The sequence below is a fragment of the Lepisma saccharinum genome, chromosome 5 (genome assembly GCF_977018435.1).
Source record: "Lepisma saccharinum chromosome 5, izLepSacc3.1, whole genome shotgun sequence".
Classification (NCBI taxonomy): Eukaryota; Metazoa; Arthropoda; class Insecta; order Zygentoma; family Lepismatidae; genus Lepisma; species Lepisma saccharinum.
In genome coordinates this window covers 78,574,755-78,594,770 of record NC_139233.1, presented here as the reverse complement: position 1 = coordinate 78,594,770, position 20,016 = coordinate 78,574,755, and the positions used below count along the sequence as shown (strand labels likewise).

General features: G+C 38.7%; 1 protein-coding gene across 3 annotated transcripts in view; it reads right to left on the bottom strand.

Moving 5' to 3' along the window:
- LOC145987902 (uncharacterized) overlaps positions 1-20,016 on the bottom strand; it is a 45,215-nt gene extending 25,199 nt beyond the window's left edge. For all 3 annotated transcript variants that reach the window (XM_083122698.1, XM_083122701.1, XM_083122699.1), the window contains exon 1: positions 19,886-20,016. The gene's annotated coding sequence lies outside the window, so the exon portion shown is untranslated. The remainder of the gene's footprint in view (positions 1-19,885) is intronic.

Genomic DNA, 20,016 nt, shown 5'->3' with positions numbered 1-20,016 from the left:
TAAATTCCCCTGTAAGTAGCACATTTTAGATTTTCCCTCTCAGCAAATCTTGGCTACAAAATTACCAGTTAAAGAAAATTTCCCTCCCAATAATACTAAGCAAAACCACTTTCTCTTTACCTTTCAGAAGTCACCCTCACCTTTTCCTTCCCCTCCTTGAACAGTTTTAATTTCCTAACATCTCACTTAAATTTAGATTCAGCCACTTGCTTTGATAGTTTTACATAATATATAAAGCATAATTTTACATATATTTTGACTAAATCTTTAAAACTATTTTCGTGAGAGACATTCGTTTACCACCAGTAAACATGATAACATGCAGAATACACTGCTGGGTGGAAGACACGTTTATTACAAAACAAAACATTTTTTCAAGTGTTTTTTCATTCTCATTCCCTACAACTTATTCAAGCTTATCTACAAAGACATATTTATGTACACTCTACACTCCAAGTGCCAAAAGTCATGGGATAGCAGCATGCAAATATTCACGTGCACTAGCATTGCATAGCAGGTGTATAAATAGCCAGAGCATTAGCAGTACTTGCAGTTGTACTCTTGTGATACGTCTTCTAACATGATTACGGCTACACGGCGAGAATTATCAGTCTGAATGTGGAATGATACATGGGACATTTCATTTCTGAAGTTGTTTGGGCATTCAACATTTCTCGATCCACAGTGTCAAGGGTGTACCAAGAGTACCTCATTGCAGGCATTACCTTGCACCATGCACAGCACAGTGGCAGGGTGTCTACAATATTGTAAAAACAAAATTCCATGACTTTTCCAGGTGTTACAGACCAAGGATCAAAAGTTTCTAGACCAAGTCATTAGGACAATTCATGTACTTAAATATGTGTGCAACACAGTCACTATATTTTAGCTAAACACCAGACTTGGAACCCCATTTAACAAAGTTCTAGAATACTCACTTTACATATTAAAAGTAATAATAAAGACGGAAAACTGAACAAAAATTGACTGTGGGATAGGAGCATCAGGGGTGAGCTTTTACTTACCATGTATTAACTATTGATAAACGAAGAATTCTATTCATGTAAAAAAAAAATCATGACAATTGTAGTACAAATAATTAAGAGTTAAATTTAGTAAGATATGTATTAATACCAATACCAATACCAACCTAACACAACCCAAAAATTGCAACAAGAAAGTGGTAAATGCCACTTTCATATTAGACCTCTACTTGAAAATAGTTCAAAACATGATATTTTCCTAGAGTATTTAACATAGAGTTGCAAAAAAGCTAGCTTTTTTGAATGAATGGTTTTTCCCTGATAAAATGCCGGCTCTTTTGGAAAAAAATTTGGAAGTTTTAGCTTTTTACCAATTACAGCTCACCTATTTCACTTGAAGTTACTGTTATGAGTTTACAGGTTTGCAGTGATATATTTTACAACTAGATAAAAAAGAAATTACATGATGTAGCAGCCAAGAACCAGATATTGGCCAATCCCAGTGGGTACATATTGCATAGTGGTTCCGATACAATTTTAACTCTAGTTTAACAAAAAGGGGGGAAGGGGGGCTTGCAGGCCCACCACCTCTATTTTTTAGACTTTTGAACTGTTTGAATTTTTTTTTTTTGTATGTACGCATTGCTTGCATTGTAGAATCAAAATGAAAATAAATGTCTGATGAAAGGAGTGTGTGTTCTCCTGAAACTCACAACGACATACTGTTTTCTTATGTTTGTAATAACCGTAAACTACAGGAAATAAATTACATTGTTCCCTATAATAAATAATCCTGTGTGTAACAGCCAATGAAGGGCCTTAGCTTATCTACAGGCTGCCGGTCTCCCTCCCATGCTTTTCCTCATCATCTCTAAGCATGGAGATCTTCAATGAGGATTGAAATAGTCGGGGGGTCAGCTCGACATATCCCCAGCCGTTGTAGTAGGTCTACGCAGCCGGATTACGCTTACTCATTCAAAGCTCCCCAATTTCTTCACAGTGGTGGGATGCTACCGGCCCTATACACAGGCCAAAAATTCCCGAAGACTGAACCCAGGATCAAACCCATGCAGCAGCCGTCCAAAGCAAGGTGCCTTACACCGCACGGCCACGGAGAACACATTGTTCCCTAGGATGTTCCCAATATTTCTGTATTACTTTTGTTCATAAAAACATAAATGTAATGTAATTAGAGGTGGGAATACCAGCTGCCATCTTTGAATGCATCTCATTCGAGACACTCAAGCCAGTGACAGTGTACAATTGGTTGGTAATGATGGTAATTATTATATTTAATAAACAACTGCACTTTTACAAACAAAAAAGCATTAACCCTTAAAGGATGGGTTATGACATGGGTGTCACAACAGGTAAGGGTCCTTCTTTCCCCTTTGTGCACCTGAAGGCAGCAAGCTTCGTGGCTGCCCGGATGCCAACTCCAGTCAAATCACGTGCGATATCTCTGCTATGGAAACTGCTAGCTTCGAAATGACTTCAAGTTGTCAGAATTATGTTTACATTTACATTCAAAATGAGCACGTGAACTATCACGGGGGATGTTGGAAATGTTATCCTCGTGCATCCACACCATTTTTGGCATGTTTTTAGGAAATTTTGCGTAGCTTTGGTAACAAGACACGCTAAAAGGGCACTTAAGTTTCCTAACAGCTTGTGGCATCACAGTGCTAACTGAAATACATGGCTTTGAGCATAACTTGTGGATTTCTTTCTTAACCCCATTCCATTTCAGTAACTTCACGATCTCAGTTCAGTTGTATTTTTAAAGTGGTTACGTGTTACAAGTGTTCTTGCAATTCTCTATTGTTTTCTGAAGTGTTTGTTATGTGTTATTTGCATTTTGCTATAGTTTTAATAATGGCACATACGTACACATTACAACAAAAAGTTTATATGCACGATTCGTAAGTGATTACAAATTCTTGTGGGGATATTCGTAGAGGATTTTCAACAGAATTCCCAGGTGTGCCTGTTCAACACAGAAATACCATGCGAAACCTTGTGAAGAAATTCAAGGAAACAGGATATATTCTCGATAAGAAGAAAATGGTAAAACAGCATGTACTGACCGAGGATAAATTTCACGAAGTCGGAGAAAGATTACAACATACATCTCAAAAATTGCTCCGACGATTGCACAGGAAACAGGAATTTCTGAAACAACAGCATGGTGAGCTACCAAATGTTTAAAACTGAAACCGTACAAGGTCACTGTTGTCCAAGAACTGCTACCACGCAATAACCAGAGTCAGGTAAATTTATGTAACTGGATTTTGGGGAATGTTAATGGTGGGGTAATTGATCCACGTTTAATATTCTTCTCTGATGAACCATGGTTCTATTTAAGGGGCCATGTTGCATCACAGAATAACAGGTATTGGAGCTCAGATAAACCCGATTTTATACACAAAACTCCTTTGCATGATCAGAAAATTGGTGTTTGGTGTGCAGTAAATGCATACAGAGTTATAGGGTCCATATTTTATGAAAATACCATAAATGCACAGAGACACAGGGACGACATACTCACACCATTCTTCGAACAACTAACTGATATTGAATGCCAGTTCAGGGTTTGCCCAACAAGTCTCTGCCACCTCACACACACCTCAGGAGTCGTTGGATTTCATTCAGGAAATATTTGAAGACCGGGTTATTAGCAAAGGATTGTGGGCCCAACAATCTCCTGATCTCACCGTATCCATTTTTTATCTATGCCCCAGATGCACAGTAAACAGCAGTGCACCTAGCAGCAGCCAGGAAACTACAAACAAAAGATGCACGCCAAGCAACAGTACAGCAATTTCCAACGAGGATGGTGACAGTGGCCACTGAAATTAATCAAAAAAGAAAAAACAGCTTCGCGGATAAAACTGAGTACTAGTTTCTCCGTATTTATAGCAGGTTATTACAGTAAAAATTGGATTCTCTGAGAGTCCGATCTGCCACCTTCCAAAATATTTTTTTCTCAATTATTAAGGGCCGTGCCCTCCCGTCCCTACGCTTTCGACGTCAGTATTGCCATGAAGCCAGAAGGACACATAATGTAAAGAAATTATTTTAGTTTAGTGAAACAAAAATAAGGGACAGTGCCAGTGGCACCCAGTTAAATAAGCCTGTGGGGCTCGAACCCACACAATAATTTGCCTGTTATATTTTTTTTAGAAATAAAGTCTCTGGGATTAAGAAAAGTTTTCATCATTATAGACTGAAAGAATTCTTGCAATTTTAATTACTAACTGTTTTCAAAATGTTACATAATTTTTATATGAGACTTTTCAGTGTCCTATATTATTTACACCATCCACGGTCATCGCTATTACAAATCTAAGGGAGGTTAAATAAGGGCTAATAAATAGGATGAGGATTGATAGGCACTAAAACTCGCAAAATAAGCAGGCAAATAAGAACAAAATATAAAATAGTTACTAATCGTTCTGCACATCACCCTATGATGCCAGGGGTCCCAGGTTCGATTCCTGGCCTGTGCATGGATGTTTGTGAGTGTTCATTCATCAATTTCATCATAACACTCATCTCCATCTTCGCAAATTAGCCAAAAGTGGCACAAAAAGCGAAGTAAAATAAATGAAATCAAATCAAACTAAATGTGCTGAACATTTTTTAATAATTTTCATGGATTAGGCACTGAAAAGCTGTTATCTTCGACAGAAGCACTTGTGACTAAAACAGTCACAAAAGAACACTATACCTGCGAAACATGAATACCACTAACTCAGGCACATAGTGGTTCTGGTAATTTACAATGCATTACAGAGAAGAATGATATATTGCGAGCAAGAAAATTTTTGGATCCAATTCTTTTGCAGGCTGTAATCAATATTAATTTAATAAGGTGCAAATAATTTCACGGGACGCCAATGCATTCTCTCCTTTACAACTTTTGTGCCTCCCAGATGGTGTAGTGGTAACATCGTCGCCTTGTGATCAAGGACTTCCATACCACATGGAGGCACAGTGGTTCGGATCCCATTTTAAACTGTAGGTTCAGTCCCAATTAGCCTTACTGTGTTTAAACTGGACTTAAAACACCAACCCAACCAATCAATCAATCAATACCACTAAGAAATGTCACGAAACGGTTTTTAAACACAAACGCCTACATTATCTGGCCAAGGAACAAGAAAAGGCATTTTATGGCAAACCGTTAGCCTATTATTGTATAAAATTTAAAACAAATCTCCGGGATCAGCCCAAAAAATTCCTAAATCTGTGTCAAAAACATGTGGATGCATGAGGATAACATTTCCAACATACCCTGTGACAATTAACATGCTTATTTTGAATGTAATTGTAACCATAATTCTGAGAACTTGAAGTCATTCCGAAGCTAGCTGTTTCCATAGCGGAGATATCGCATGCGATTAGACTGGAGTTGGCATCCGGCCGGCCGCTAAACCTGCCCCCGTCAGATGCACAAAAGGGAAAGAAGAACCCTGTATTTCCCTTAAGGACGGCTTGTGACACCTGAGTCACAAGCAGCTTTTCCTCGTAGTATGTTACTTTTTTAACATACTGTAACTTGTATAATGTTGTATAATATACATGGTTTGAGTTCTGCATGAGTCTAGAAGTATGTAATTAACAATTAGTAAAGTATAATTTCATTGTTACTATTAGGGGAGGGAGCGATGTCCGAAGGATTTTTTTTTCTATTTCATGCAGAATTTTACATTTCCCGCTGAAAACACGCTCGGCGTTAGTGCATCAATTTTTTTTTCTTTCTTTTCAAAAGTATTAGCAATAAGTGTGTAAATTTTTCCACATCAATGGCAAACATACCAGGCATTATGTGTGTACTTTTTGGAGATTCACGTCCTGGCGTAGCCTGTGTGAGGGTCCGATGAATTTCAAATTTCATGTAAAAAATTTATTACTTTCTCTTCTCTCTTCTTCTAACTGATTACAGAAAATTTATTTCTTTTCCATCAGCCCAAAGTATACTGAACAAAATGAGGCATCGTTTGTAACTCTAACGTTCATAGTTCAGGTAATAGAGGGTGCTCGGAAATTCCCCTTACAAACTCCAGGGCTAGTAGAGGGGACTGAGTAGACAATATCTGGAATAGGAACCCATGTCCGGAAACGTACATGCTACAACCATGACAATGTGTTGGATGTGCCTGAGTTGGTATGCAACCGGGTAGGCAGTACATGACGTCAGAAGATCACCTGATGATCTAATGTGTAATCATTTATTACAATCATGTCAAATGAGGTGTTACGTAAGGTACAGAATTGAATGATGTGTGAGTCAGTACATAATACAAACAAATTTATTTGGTAACAATGCCAAGGAAACAAAAAAGAAACGTACTATTCATTGATCACAATAACACTTGTGTCGACAGTGAAACAAAACAATTTGTTTCTGTCTTCTGCACTGGATGTGTCGCATATGGCACTGCTCAACTACAACAGTGGCTCTGTGACAACCAGCAATGTCGTTGCAGACATTGTACCAACGAATCATGTTCCATCACACCTGGTGTCCCGTCAATCTTTTGTGCAGCAACCATAACTCGTGCCAGCAGTTCTTCCTCTGTCTCTACAAGAGTCTCGTACACCATACTTATACTTTTCATACAACCCCACAAGAAATAGTCCAATGGCGTTAAATCTGGCGATCGTGGGGGCCATGCAGTTGGACCACCTCGGCCTATCCATCTTTGCCCGAATCTTTGGTTAAGATGTCTCCGAACATCACATGTAAAGTGAAATGGTGCGCCATCATGCAGAAACCACAGTTCCTGACGGACATTCAATGGCACAGCATCCAAGAACAGGGCCAATACTTCCTGCAGGAAGATCAAGTACACGGCACCCGTTAGCCTGGCTGAAAGAAGGTACAGCCCCATCACATGACCATCCAGAATACCTGCCCACACATTGATAGCAAATCTGTGCTGGAATCCCCGGATATGGTCGCATGAGGGTTTTCGTCTGCCCAGACATGGCTGTTTTGAGAATTGAGAACACACTCCCTAGTGAATTTACATTCATCTGTGAACAGAACTCAAAGAGGAAACTGAGGCTCGTTGATGCAGCAGTGCAGAAGTCAACACGTTGTACAAAATCGGCTGGTCTCAAAGCTTGTATCCTTTGGTGGTGGTAAGGATGTAGTTGTTGCTCATGCAGAACCTCTCACATAATGCCGTGAGAAACACCCATTGCACATGCAATTCTTTGCGTACTTGTTGATGGGTTCCGTTCAATGTGGTGCAGTACAGCCTCTTCCAATTTGGGCATGTGGCATCTCTTTGGAGCACCACAGTACTTCCTGTCAGCGGTGCTGCAACGTTCTCGGAGCCGTTGCGTAATGCTGGCAAAAAAGAGTATGCAATGGAGTCGCACGTTGTGGATAACGCTCTTGATACAGCCGACGAGCTTCTCTTCCATTCCCTTCCGCTGCGCCATACAGAAGGATCATGTCCGTGTATTCTGCAAACGTGTAGTCAATCATGTTCATCGGAAACGCACAGGCACGTGACTGTGGCTCCAACCAGGATACCACTGCAGGTTAGACGTCACATGCCATCAGGTGATCTGATGTCATGTACTGCCTACATGTTGGTTGCATACCAACAATGGCACATCCAATACAGTGTCATGGTTGTAGAATGGAAACGTGTGGGTTCCTAATTAAAATATTGTCTACTCAGTCCCCTCTACTAGCCCTTGGAGTTTGTAAGGTAAATTTCCGAGCACCCTGCATAGAATTTCATTTAGCAGCATGCAAATTTCAAATTTCCCACTGAAAACATGCTTGGCTTTGGTGAAAATACCTGGAAAATCAGCCTCGACTGTGTCACTTGTCATCTGTGACTTCAGTCTGAAAGCTCCTTCAATGACACATATCATGTTGCATCGGTCTTGTTTGTGCATGTGTGGTGAATGCTTGCTTATAGACTGAAGGGGCCCCAGTAACTTGTGACTTCAATGTGACATCCCCACTGTCAAATGTTGCTTCAGTCTGAATGTTTTCTATACTTAAGAAGATTGTTAGCTACTTCATTAGAGATTAAGATTTAATTTAGCTTGTAAATCACAGAGAACAATTTGCAAGTACTGTTGATGGAAAAGATGAAGATATAGAAGAAAGAGAGGAGGATACAATAGAGAAAAAATGGCAGAAGACCAAGACAAATTTGATAGAAATCAGTGAAAATATTTTAGGATATAGGGAAAGTAAGCAGAAAGACTGGATGTCAGTGAACACATGGGATAAAATTAAAGCTAGAAAAATGAAGAAAGAAGAATTAAATACTGCAAAAACAAGAATCCAAAAGAGCTCCCTAGAAAAACAGTATAAAGATCTTGACAGAGAGGTGAAGAAGAGTGCTCGAAATGATAAATGCAATTGGATAGAACAGCAAGCAAGAGTATCAGAGGAAGCAGCAAGTAAGGGTGATTCAAAACAGCTTTATCAAACAACACGCTTACTATCAAAGCGACAATTTAAGAAAAATATACCAGTGAAGGATAAGAATGGCAAGCTATTAAGGGATAAACAAGAGCAAATGAAGAGAATGAAAGAGCACTTTGAAGAGGTATTAAATAGCAACATCAGAGATAAGGACAGAACGAGAGAAATAGAGAGAGAGGCTGAAGAAACTGAAGAGGGAGCAGAGATGAGAATTTCAGACCATCCTCCTTCAATTCAGGAAATCAAATTAGCAATTAAACAACAAAAGAATGGGAAGTCAGCTGGAATAGACAAAATCCCACCAGAGATTTTGATGGTAAATGTGAAGTAGATGGCAGAAATACTATATGAAGTGTTTACGGAAAATACCAGAAGATTGGAAAAGAGGTCTTATAATTAAAATTCAAAAAAAGGGTGATATGACAAACTGTAACAACTGGAGATTAATCACGCTGTTGTCTGTCCCAAGTAATATACTAACTAGGGTTATTCTAAATCACATTCAAGATAAAATAGAAGCCAAGGTTAGGAGAGAGCAAGCAGGATTCCATTCTAGTAGATCCTGCACAGACCAAATATGTACATTAAGGATTATCATCACGCAATGCATAGAATGGAATAATACATTATATACAATCTTTGTAGATTTTGAGAAAGCCTTTGATTCTATAGCAAGGAAAAGAATGTGGCAAATATTACAGCAGTTTGGAATACCAAATAAGATAATAAGTATAATCCAGGAGTCATATCGACAATACAAAAGTTAAGTTATTGAAGAAGGAGAAGTTACAGAACCCTTTGAAACAGAAACTGGAGTGAGGCAGGGATGTATTCTGCTGCCTCTTATCCTTCTTCTGGTAATAGATACAGTAGTAATGAGGGAATTCATAAAAGGAAAAAGAAAAGGAATACAATGGGGCCTTATGGATAGATTAGAAGACCTAGATTTTGCTGATGATGTGTGTCTGTTGTCAGAATCTTATAGAGGGCTAATTCCATGTCATGGATTTGGCTAAATTTTAGTATACATGTTTCTTGTCATCTGAAATGTTTTTTTTTCCATGTCAGTTTTTGAACTTTAAATAAAATTTGCAAGAGACCTGTTTCAACTACAGGGCTGGGCATAGTCTCATTTTAAAGCTTATGAAGAGCCTTCCCGATGGTGCAGTGGTAGTGTCGTCACCTTGTAATCAAGGGGTCCTGGGTTCGATACCTGGTGGAGGCACAAGTGGTTCAGATCCCACCTTAAACTGTAGGTTCAGTCCAGATTAGCCTTACTGTGCATAAAGTAAACACCAAACCAATCAATAAAGCTTATGAACAAGGCTTTCATTTGATATAAAACATGCTTGGTTTCTTGCGAAAAACAAATTTTGAATTTTTTTCAAAATTTTATTTTTCAATTTTCAAAAAACAAAATTTTACACATATTGGTACACATCTAATGAAGGTTCAGTCAAAATTTCAAGGTGGTATCACTTTGGTATCATGAGTGAAAGACAGTTAAAGCTGAAGTGTGAGTCATTCCTTTCCTGGTCTCCTATGTTTCTTTGTCCAACTGAATCAGTTGTGGTGAGATGTCAGTGTGTGTACATCTCAGTTAACTTCCGTGCTGTGAATTGTTTGAATTTTGCTGCTGTGACATGTCCATTCCTGCTCTCCTATGCTTCTTTGTCCAAATGGATCAGTTGTGGTGTAGCTACCAGAGTGTGTATATCTCAGTTAACTTCTGTGCTGTGAATCGTTTGAAACTTGCTATATTAGTGTCTTCATCTTTTAAAAAAAATCTTGATATGGATGGCAAGAAGTGGTCCATTTACTGTTGTAATTCTTTTAAGAAAAAGGGACACTGGTGTAGTAAAGATCTGAGGAATGTGGCAGCTTGGATGATTTCTTTAAATTACGGAATTGAAGAAAATATGAAAATTTGACTTTCTGTAGACTGCAGTTGGGGAAGGAAAAGCAGGCTATCGTTCCAGAAAAAGAAAATCCTTCAGGGCCGGATGAAAATGCTGGTCCTACTTGCAGTAACTAAGATACAGAATATATGGTTGTTGATACAGGGATCAGCTACTTGAATGCCTCTATGATCTCTCTTGGTGAGTCTCCAGTGAGCAAGAAGAAACTGAAGAGTTTGAAAAGGTATTGCAGAGAAAAGATAAAGAAAATAAGAAATACTTATACCCAATCCCTTTTTAATGCAGGAGGTGATAAAGATGAAGAAGAATGCCACTGTAGCAATTCAGAACCAGAAACCTTTCAGCATCTTAAAGAGAGAACTAAAACTACAAATGAAAGTGACAGGGTCATGATTTTGTCTATTTTGCCCAAAAGTTGTTCATGTGGAAAAATTGAAAAGGAGTTTGGTGTTAGTAATTACATAACAAGGAAAGAAAAAAAAATTGTCAAAGAGAAAGGAATTTTGTCCTCACCTGACCCCAGACCAGGAAAAACTTTACCAGAAGAAACAGCCTCATTAGTTAAATAATGAAGAATTTTAAAAAGATCAATTACTAGGGACACTGAATTTTCGCGATGCGCGAAATGTGAAAAAAAGATGCAATTTTGAACATTCTGCACTTAACTACACCCCAAATGATGAAATATGCATGAGTTTCATTCGCGAAGTGATGTGAAATGTGTGCTTTTCCATGAAATGAATGCTTTTTCACGAAATAACTGTGAAATATCATCAAATTAAGTAGAAAACATGCAAAAACTGGCAATCGAGGTTGTGCGCGCAAAGTGTCGATTTGTAACGAAATGTTTGCTTAAAGTTTCCTACCACTTGCAGCTGAAGAACGTTTTATCTTCCATCACATCAGGAAGACCCTGCAAATTTGGATTTCCCACGCACATATTCTCAGTTCGAAAACTTCGCTCCCTGTCAAGCTGCATTCCTTACTTCCTCTGAATGTCTACTCAACTTCCAGTTTCATTGAACTTGCTAGCTGTTCCCGCACATCAAGGGAAACAATGGTGTCATTTGTGTTCAGTCATGAATGAATTTTGTTTATCATCATGTGATTTTCAACATGTGTTTGTGTATGTGCAGTAGTGATTATTTTATTTGTTGGACAGCAAGGATATCCTTCAAATACATGCAATGAATAAATCACTTGAGATATGCAATTTAGAAATGAAGTGATTTTGTGTTGATGTTTTCTTTTTGGTTGGACAGCTAAGTACTTGTGTATGTGTACAGTATATAAAAATGAAGTAGTTTATCAATTTATAGCTCTTTTGTATGTTGTTTCCTCTCATAATGAAAAAGTGTGTGCCAATTTCTTCTTTTTATCACCGCTGGTATACACACCGCTGATCTAACATTTTATTTACCATAAATTTGTCTCCCTATCAATTACTTACGTGTGTGAGTACGATTTGTAGATCAAAACAACGTTTCAGAGGTCAAGACTGCCTCCTCCTTCAGGTTAATGCGTATTCTTAGGCACCAAACATGGTGTCACGTTAAGAAAGTGTTATTTGAGGATACAGGTTAAAGGTTATGGTAAAAAAAACACTTATTAAAGAACCCGCATTGTAGCTATAAAATTCTGTCAACATACAAATCTAAAACCACGCATATCACAATCTAAAACCTCATAAAAGAAACGTCCGAAGCGGCTGTTAGAAGCCACCCGGCCAGTGCTTGGGAGAAGCGAATGTGCAGCGTATGCTCAACACGGAGAAGGAAGGAAACTTCCCCTCCTTAGTTTTTCCCTGATGAAACCCGTGCATCACCAGTCCAAGGTCAACTCGATTTCCGCCTCAGCGGCCCTCCTGGCCTAGGATGTAACATGGAAACCCAACTTGGCGTCATTATTCACAGCTTTATCCCATTTTTTGAAAAATGCAATCCATCCGTCTTCCAAATTGCCGTCATCTCTATTAAGTTTATTCCAATTATCCGTGCATATATAAGCTGTTTCATAAACATTCCTATCCAATTTGTTGTTCACTTTCCTGATAACTTCTCTTGTTTCGATCTTATGCCCGCTAACTAATATGTGCTCTGAAAAGTCCTGTTTTGGGTATCCCCTCCTTTATATCCTTCTGGTGTTCACCCCAGCTGATGCACATGCTCCTTCCCGTCTGTCCTACGTATTCCTTTCCACATTCGCATCTAATCCTATAAACTCCCTTTTGCCCTTCCGGGTTATCTTGCCGATTCCCCCCCCCCTTTTTTATATCCGGTGAATTTTTTTTCAATGCTCCGAAGGGTTTAATCCCACATTTTACACCATACCCACACACTGTTTTTTTCAATTCTTTCGGGGACACCTTTACAATAGGGGATTCTGACAAAATGGGTTTCATTTCCGCACTTTCCTATTCCAGTTTCATCTACCTCTTTCTCTTTAACGCTATAAGAGTGTTCGCTCCTTATTATTTTTTTCACTTTCTTGGCCACCTTTTCCATATCCAGTATTGTATACCCACTTTTTATACCCACCCTCTTTATCCATGCATCTTCTTTTTCTTTTTTGTCATTACATAGTCTTTCAGCTCGGATGAAAAAATTAAGGTAAACATTTGACTTTATCCTATTAGAATGTTCAGATTTCTTGTGGAGGTATAAGTCGCCTGCCAACCAGTGGCGGCTGGCCAAGTGCAACAAGTGCAGATGTTTTCACCTAATTTTCAAATTAATATTGACATTCGCGGTGGCTCAGTCGGTAACGCGTCTGACTACCATGCTCAAGGTCCCGGGTTCGATCCCCGGCCGGTTCAAATCCGGGAACTTTTCTAACGGTGAAAGCGGCCCCGGCGCCCACCCAGCGTCGAATAACATGGGTACCTGGGGGAAACCCTGGGGGGTAAAGGCGGTCAGGGGCGTGATGCTGATCACATCACCCCCACTCACGACCGGATCAAGAAAGTGTGGGGCGTTACCCTCACACCCCCTATACGCCTTCATGGCTTGGTGCTATGCACAGGGGAACACTTTACTTTATTGACATTTTTCATTTGCTTGTTAAATTAAACTATTTCCCAGCAGAACGCACACGATAATACTCAAATAATACGCCGCTCGGTGCTACGCACGTGAAGAGTTCGTCGTAGAGCAAACGCCGCCAGGGTGCGAAAAACTTAGCCGGTTGTCATGGCAATGGTGACGTCACCTAGCGTTGGCCGTCGGCTACGGCGTTGGCCTTGAACGGGTGTCGCCTTCTACGTGAAGCAGTTCTCTCGTCGGAGAAAACATTGCATCCAGTGGTTGTGGCAAAATCTTTGCGTTCTCGCGAGATCTTGTTCCGCGTGTGTGTTTTGCGTTTCCTATCGTGTGTTGTGTTCATGTGTTGAGCTGTGGTTTGTACAATGAACCCAGTAAATGACTTAGTGTGTAATTTGTTGCAGACACCATTTTCCAGATGGACGGATCAAGATAAAAAAGACGTTTTAAATTGTGGGCGACCCACTGATATTCTTCAAATATCAGTTAAGCGAGAGAACAAAAAGGCAGGGAAATCGAACAACATTAAATTTAAAAGTTCCTGGTTTGTCGACTTTCCTTGGTTGTGTAGTAGTCGATATTTGCAATCGTTGTTCTGCTGGCCTTGTTTACTGTTTAGCAACAAATACAATGTGTGGAATAAAGAAGGGTATAACGATCTTGTCAATATAACGCGTTCTCTGCATAAGCACAATGATTTGGTGGAACATTTAAAGTGTAAATTACAATTCAAAGTTTTTGAAAAAATCAGGAATGCCATAGCAGATGCCCTTCAAGAAAATAGTAGGCTCTTAAATGTACGGTTCAATGAAAATGTAAGATTAAATAGGCTTTTCCTACAATTAATAGTTGACGCAACGCTGTATTTATGTAAACAAGAACTTGCGTTCAGGGGTCACGACGAAAGCGTGTCTTCGCTTAATCGTGGGAATTTCAAAGAACTTGTTGCATTATTAATATCGAGAAGTTCGTTAGAAATACAGAACCATTACAAGAAAATAAAAAACGTGTTCAGTGGTGACTCTAAGACATTACAAAACGAACTCATTGCATGCATTTCTGAGTACTTACAGGAATATGTTAGGAATGAAATTAAAGCTTCAGGTTTTTTTTTCTGTTCAAGTGGATGACACCACAGATATTTGTCAGATATTCACAGTGCTCCATTATTGTGAGATATGTTAATGAAGAGGGGAAACTGGTTGAACGATTTTTAGGTTTTTTTGACGTAAGTGCTGATAGGTCTGCAGAAACACTCTTTCATTTGTTAGACGGTGTATTGAAAGAGTTTGATTATGAACATAAATTAGTTGCGCAATGCTACGATGGGGCAAGTGTAATGTCAGGGCACTTAAACGGACTGCAGAAAAGAATTAAGGATAAAGCACCTCAAGCAATGTTTGTCCATTGTTTAGCCCATCAGCTAAATATACGTAGTTCTGAAACAAAGTTGCAATAGCAATTCAAAATTCCGCATATTTTTTGCGAGTATCAGTGGTTTTCCAAATTTTTTTCACAAATCTGCCAAACGAACGCATGTTCTTGATTCAGTTTTGGCCAAAAGAATTCCAACTTTAACTGAGACGAGGTGGAGTTCCCATTCCAGACTGTTTCGTGTGATCATTGAAGACTGGGACAGGCTGAAACATGTATTTGAAATAATTATGGACGATCCAGAATCTGATGAAAAGGCCATTCGATCAAGCAAAGGTTTTCTTCATAACAGTTTTCAGTTCACTTTCCTGGCCGTAGTTTTCAATGACATTTTTAGTATGACTGACGTTCTTTTCGATGTTCTTCAGAAAAGATCGTTGGACATCAGTTTCTGCGTGGCTAAAATCAAGAGTACGACTGATATTCTAACGGCAAGAAGGAACGAACAATATTTCGGTACATTGTTTGAAAACACAGCCAAACTCACGAGTGTGACTACAGGAAGAGAACAATCAGAAGTTTTCCTTAATTATAGAATCCTCTACTTTGAAATACTTGATAATATTTTGATGCAAATAAGTGTTCGTTTTCAAGACTGTGACAAATTGAAGTTCCTCTGTCTTGTAGACACATCGAAATTTCAGACACATTCCATTAATTTCCCCTCCGATGCACTATGCCAGCTACAACAGTGTTATCCCCAAATATTCAATAAGCCTCAGCGCCTTAAAAATGAGCTGTCTCTTTTTTACAATGATCATTTAAAGTACAAAAATTGCACACCTGAAGAAGTTCTTCATTCTTTGAGGGCAAATCGAGATGTATTCGAGGAAACTTACAAACTCTTCTCCCTGGTAGAAACAATACCCTCAACCAGTGCATCAGTGGAAAGGAGTTTTTCGTGCCTCAAGAGAATAAAAACCTACTCAAGAAGCGCTACATCACAGAACCGACTTTCATCTTTGGCGAACGTTTCAATCCAAAAGGAGCTCTTGAACGAACTTATTGAACGTCACCCCTTTCATGAAGACATTATCGATAGATTTGCAGCCCTGAAAGATAGAAGGATCGATTTGATCTACAAAACGTAGGTGAGTCAAGCATGATTCAGTTCAACTTACTATTTGTTTTTCATTGCCTATAAATGTACTTCTTCACCTGTTATTTTAGGCACTAGCCGCTACTGCTGCCAACGGTTTATGATAAACCCCGGTTGCAATTCCTTGGTCAGTTTTGGTAATGAATAGGTCTAGAGAATTGATCTTCCCGTCAACTAGGTGTTCCCTGGTAGACCTGATGGTTCAGCAGCACAATATAAGAAAACTTTGCAAATTTGTGCAACCATCATAGATTTTGATGGCATTGTGGCATTTTTATGTAAGCACATGGTAAAGGTGTGTGTGATGGTGTTGGAGGGACAGTATAGATGCTGGCAGCCAAAGCCACCAGAATCCTCTTTCAAACCAAATCATGACACCACTCCAGCTATTTGGGTGGGGACATGAGAACATTCCATCAATAACTTTCTTTTATGTGACAAATGACAAATATTTGGAAGGAGAGAGACTTTAACAGACACGGTTTGTTGAAGCTGTAGCTGTAACAGGGACTCAAGAGGTTTCATGCATTCATACCAGTAAGCACAGAAAAAGTGCAGACTAAATTGTTTTCTGCATCTGAAGAAACTTTGGTACATTGTGTTAAAGTTAATGCAGATGTTGAAAATGTACCCTTTGAACACATCACAGATTTTGTAGCATGTGCGTATGATGCCAATTGGTGGGTGGGATGTGTACTTTCGAAAGATGATGCACAACATGAAGTGCAGGTGTTTTTCTTCAATCCTTGTGGTCCACCACAGTCATTTAGTTATCCCAGGCGACAAGATATTCTTAAAATCATAAGACACGCAGTCCTTTGCAAAGTGGACTCTGTAACAGCCACTAGTAGAACATACCAGCTGAAGCAAGAGGAGATGACACAAGCATGATACATTTTATCAAAGAAAGACTTTCTGTATCACTAAGGAGTTTCTTGGTATGCATGCTTCTGTATTTATAATGTGGTTAGGTATGTAAAATATGTTAACTTAAATCATCGCATGGTCTTGAAAGAAATTCACTTTTCATATGATGCCAAAGAGACAACACCTTGGAATTTTGATTGAACCTTCAGTAGATATTTACCAATATGTGTAATTTTTTTGAAAATTTCGTTTTTTGGAAATTCTAAAATAAAATTTTGAAAAACTTTCAAAATTTGTTTTTTTTTTTTGCAAAAAACCAAGCATGTTGTATATCAAATGAAAGCCCTCTTCATAAGCTTTAAAATGAGACCATGCCCAGCCCTGTAGTTGAAACAGATCTCTTGCAAGTTGTATTTAAAGTTTCAGCAGCGAGCGGTTTTTGCGCAATTTTGTCAATTTTCAAAATTCAATAACTTAAAAACTAGCAACATGAAAAATAAAAAAAATATTTTCTATAATTCAGATGATAAGAAACGTGTATACCAAAAATTAGTCAAATTCATGACATCAAATTTCAAAATTTATTTTTTCTTGGTTGATTTGACATGGAATTACCCAGAGATGCAAAAACTAAATTGGAAGATATGAAAATAACACTCGGAAAGAACTGCCTATTAAAAAAAGCCAGCTTCTTTGAAAACACTGTTTATGTCTAGCTATGAATTTCATATTGTAAATTGTTTTATATTTTGAAATGAGTGTCTAGTTTACAGTAGGGAGATAAACAAAAACCATGGAACAGGAGAAATACTGCCAACTCTTGTATTGTCATTGCTTTGAGACACTTTTGTGAAAAAAAGCTGAAAAAAGCCCAACCAAAATAGGCATGGAAAAAACTTGTTTTTTCCCCAAAAACGCCATTTTTTCCCCGACCACTTCCAACTCTAATTTAACATGCAATTTCTACTGTTAACTACCGGTAATACTCAATATACCAAACCGAAATATAGTTTGTCCACAACAAATTTAATTTTTTAAAAAAAATCTTGCTTGTCCTTTTTTCTTTGCTCAAAAACCTACTTTTAGTGAACTACCACATTGATTTTCCCAGAAAAACAGTAAATTTCCCTGACATTTCCATCACTTTACCAGAAAAAGTAAATTCCCTGACTTTCCAGCATTTGCAGACTGGTAGACACCCTAAGTGGCCGTGACTGTGACCAGCGACGTCTGAGCAGAATCGTCTATGCTAACAGACAAGTGACATTGCATGAAATCACATCAACAGTCAATGAGGCATGTACGAGAGATGTGTATGTGAGGTCAGTTCAGTGAAATTTAATGGGATATGGCAGCAGAAGACCGACTAGAGTGCCTTTACTAACATCATGCCACCAGAAGCAGCACTTCACTTGGGCTCGTGCACCAATAGATTTTACTCTAGATGACTGGAAAAATGTAGCTTGGACACACGAGTCACGATTCCAGTTGGTACAAGCTGATGGAAGGGTTCAGGTGTTGTGCAAACACCATGAGGTCATGGGTCCAAGTTGTCGACAAGGCACCGTGCATGCTGGTGGCGGTGCCATAATGTTGTGAGGCACATTTACGTGGCATAGTTTGAGTCCTCTGGTCAAATTGAACCAGTCATTGACTAGGAATCGCTATGTTCAGCTGCTTCGTGACCATTTGCAGCCCTCCATGGACTTCACGTACCCTAACGATGATGGGATTTTCCAGGATGACAATGTGCCAAATCACCGGACCAAAATTGTTTGTGATTGGTTTGAGGAGCATTCTGGGCAATTCTAATGAATGATTTGGCCACCTAGATCACCAGACATGAACCCGTGGAACACATTTGGGATATGATCTAAAAATTCATTCATGCACAAGATCCTGAACTAAGGGAGACTGCATGGCTGAACATTTCTTCAGGATACTTCAGCCATCTGGTAGAGTCCTTGCCATGTTCAGTTGCTGCACTTCGTCAGGCTAATGTAGGTCCCACATGATATTACATAGGTATCGCATGACTTTTGGCACTTCAGTGTGTATATATAAAACGGTTATGTGAACTTTTAACAACATTCGAGATTTCAGTAAGTGATTGTAAGTAAGGCATTATATTATAGTTAGTACTGTAATTTCCACAAAGAAATCCCGGTAAATGTTCGATCTAGCACAAACAGATTTCTTCATTTTTACAGGAGAAAGTACTTACCAAATTGAGTTTCTATAGATTGTTTAAAGGTTGTGGATGTATTTTTTTCCTTGTGCAATCTATTTGACGGCAAATTCATGTATGTAGTATCTTTCCGACTCACAATTTCCGTTGATGTTATTAGCTTTCTTTACGTGAACCGAATGTTGCACCTGTCAGTGTTTCCAACCACGCCGTTGTTTTGCAAGAAGATGAAAAACTAAATACGACCCCAAATTGTAACTATGTTTGCCTAACCTAACCTTCCGAGAATTGTTTCTGGGGCTATGCATGAATGGTTTTTGGGGCATATTTAGGTTAAGATCCCAAATTTTAACTATGTTTGCCTAACATAAGCTAACCTAACCTTACCGTGAATGGATTCTGGGGCTATGCATGATAGTGTTTGGGTTTTTTGAATGGTTTGTGAGGCATTTTTCGGTTAAGAAGGTTGGAAACACTGCATACCCACTCATGATCCACGACGAGTCAAGCTGTGCCCGCCACATTGTGTCTTACCAAAGCGAAAAAAAGAAGAAAAATAAATACTCGTAATGTGAAAAATTGAAGTTATTTTCTTGAAAAAAGCAAAAGAACACCTTACAGAATCTTTTGCAATGCATAACCGGTAAGTACGAATGTAAAAAATGACGAAATAAACAAGTCATAGGTGTTTGTGCGAGATCGAACATTTACCGAAATCTCAACTGATTGGGGAAACCATTGCACATTACTCCCATTACATGACTTCCCAGCTGTGTCCTTTAAAATAAAATGTGTGAAATAAATATGTATCCTCTAATTGAAATGCTGATAGTTGGGTTACTGGATCAGTAACTTTGATTACATGCTACATTTATCAAACAGCAAATCATACCTTTTAAGCCAGATACTGACACTTTGAAAGGGATTGAACTGTTATCCAGAGATGTTAAATTTCCTCTCACTATGACATAGGGCATGGAGTCCCCAGCAATGTATCCAACAGGAATGATAACTATAACCAAA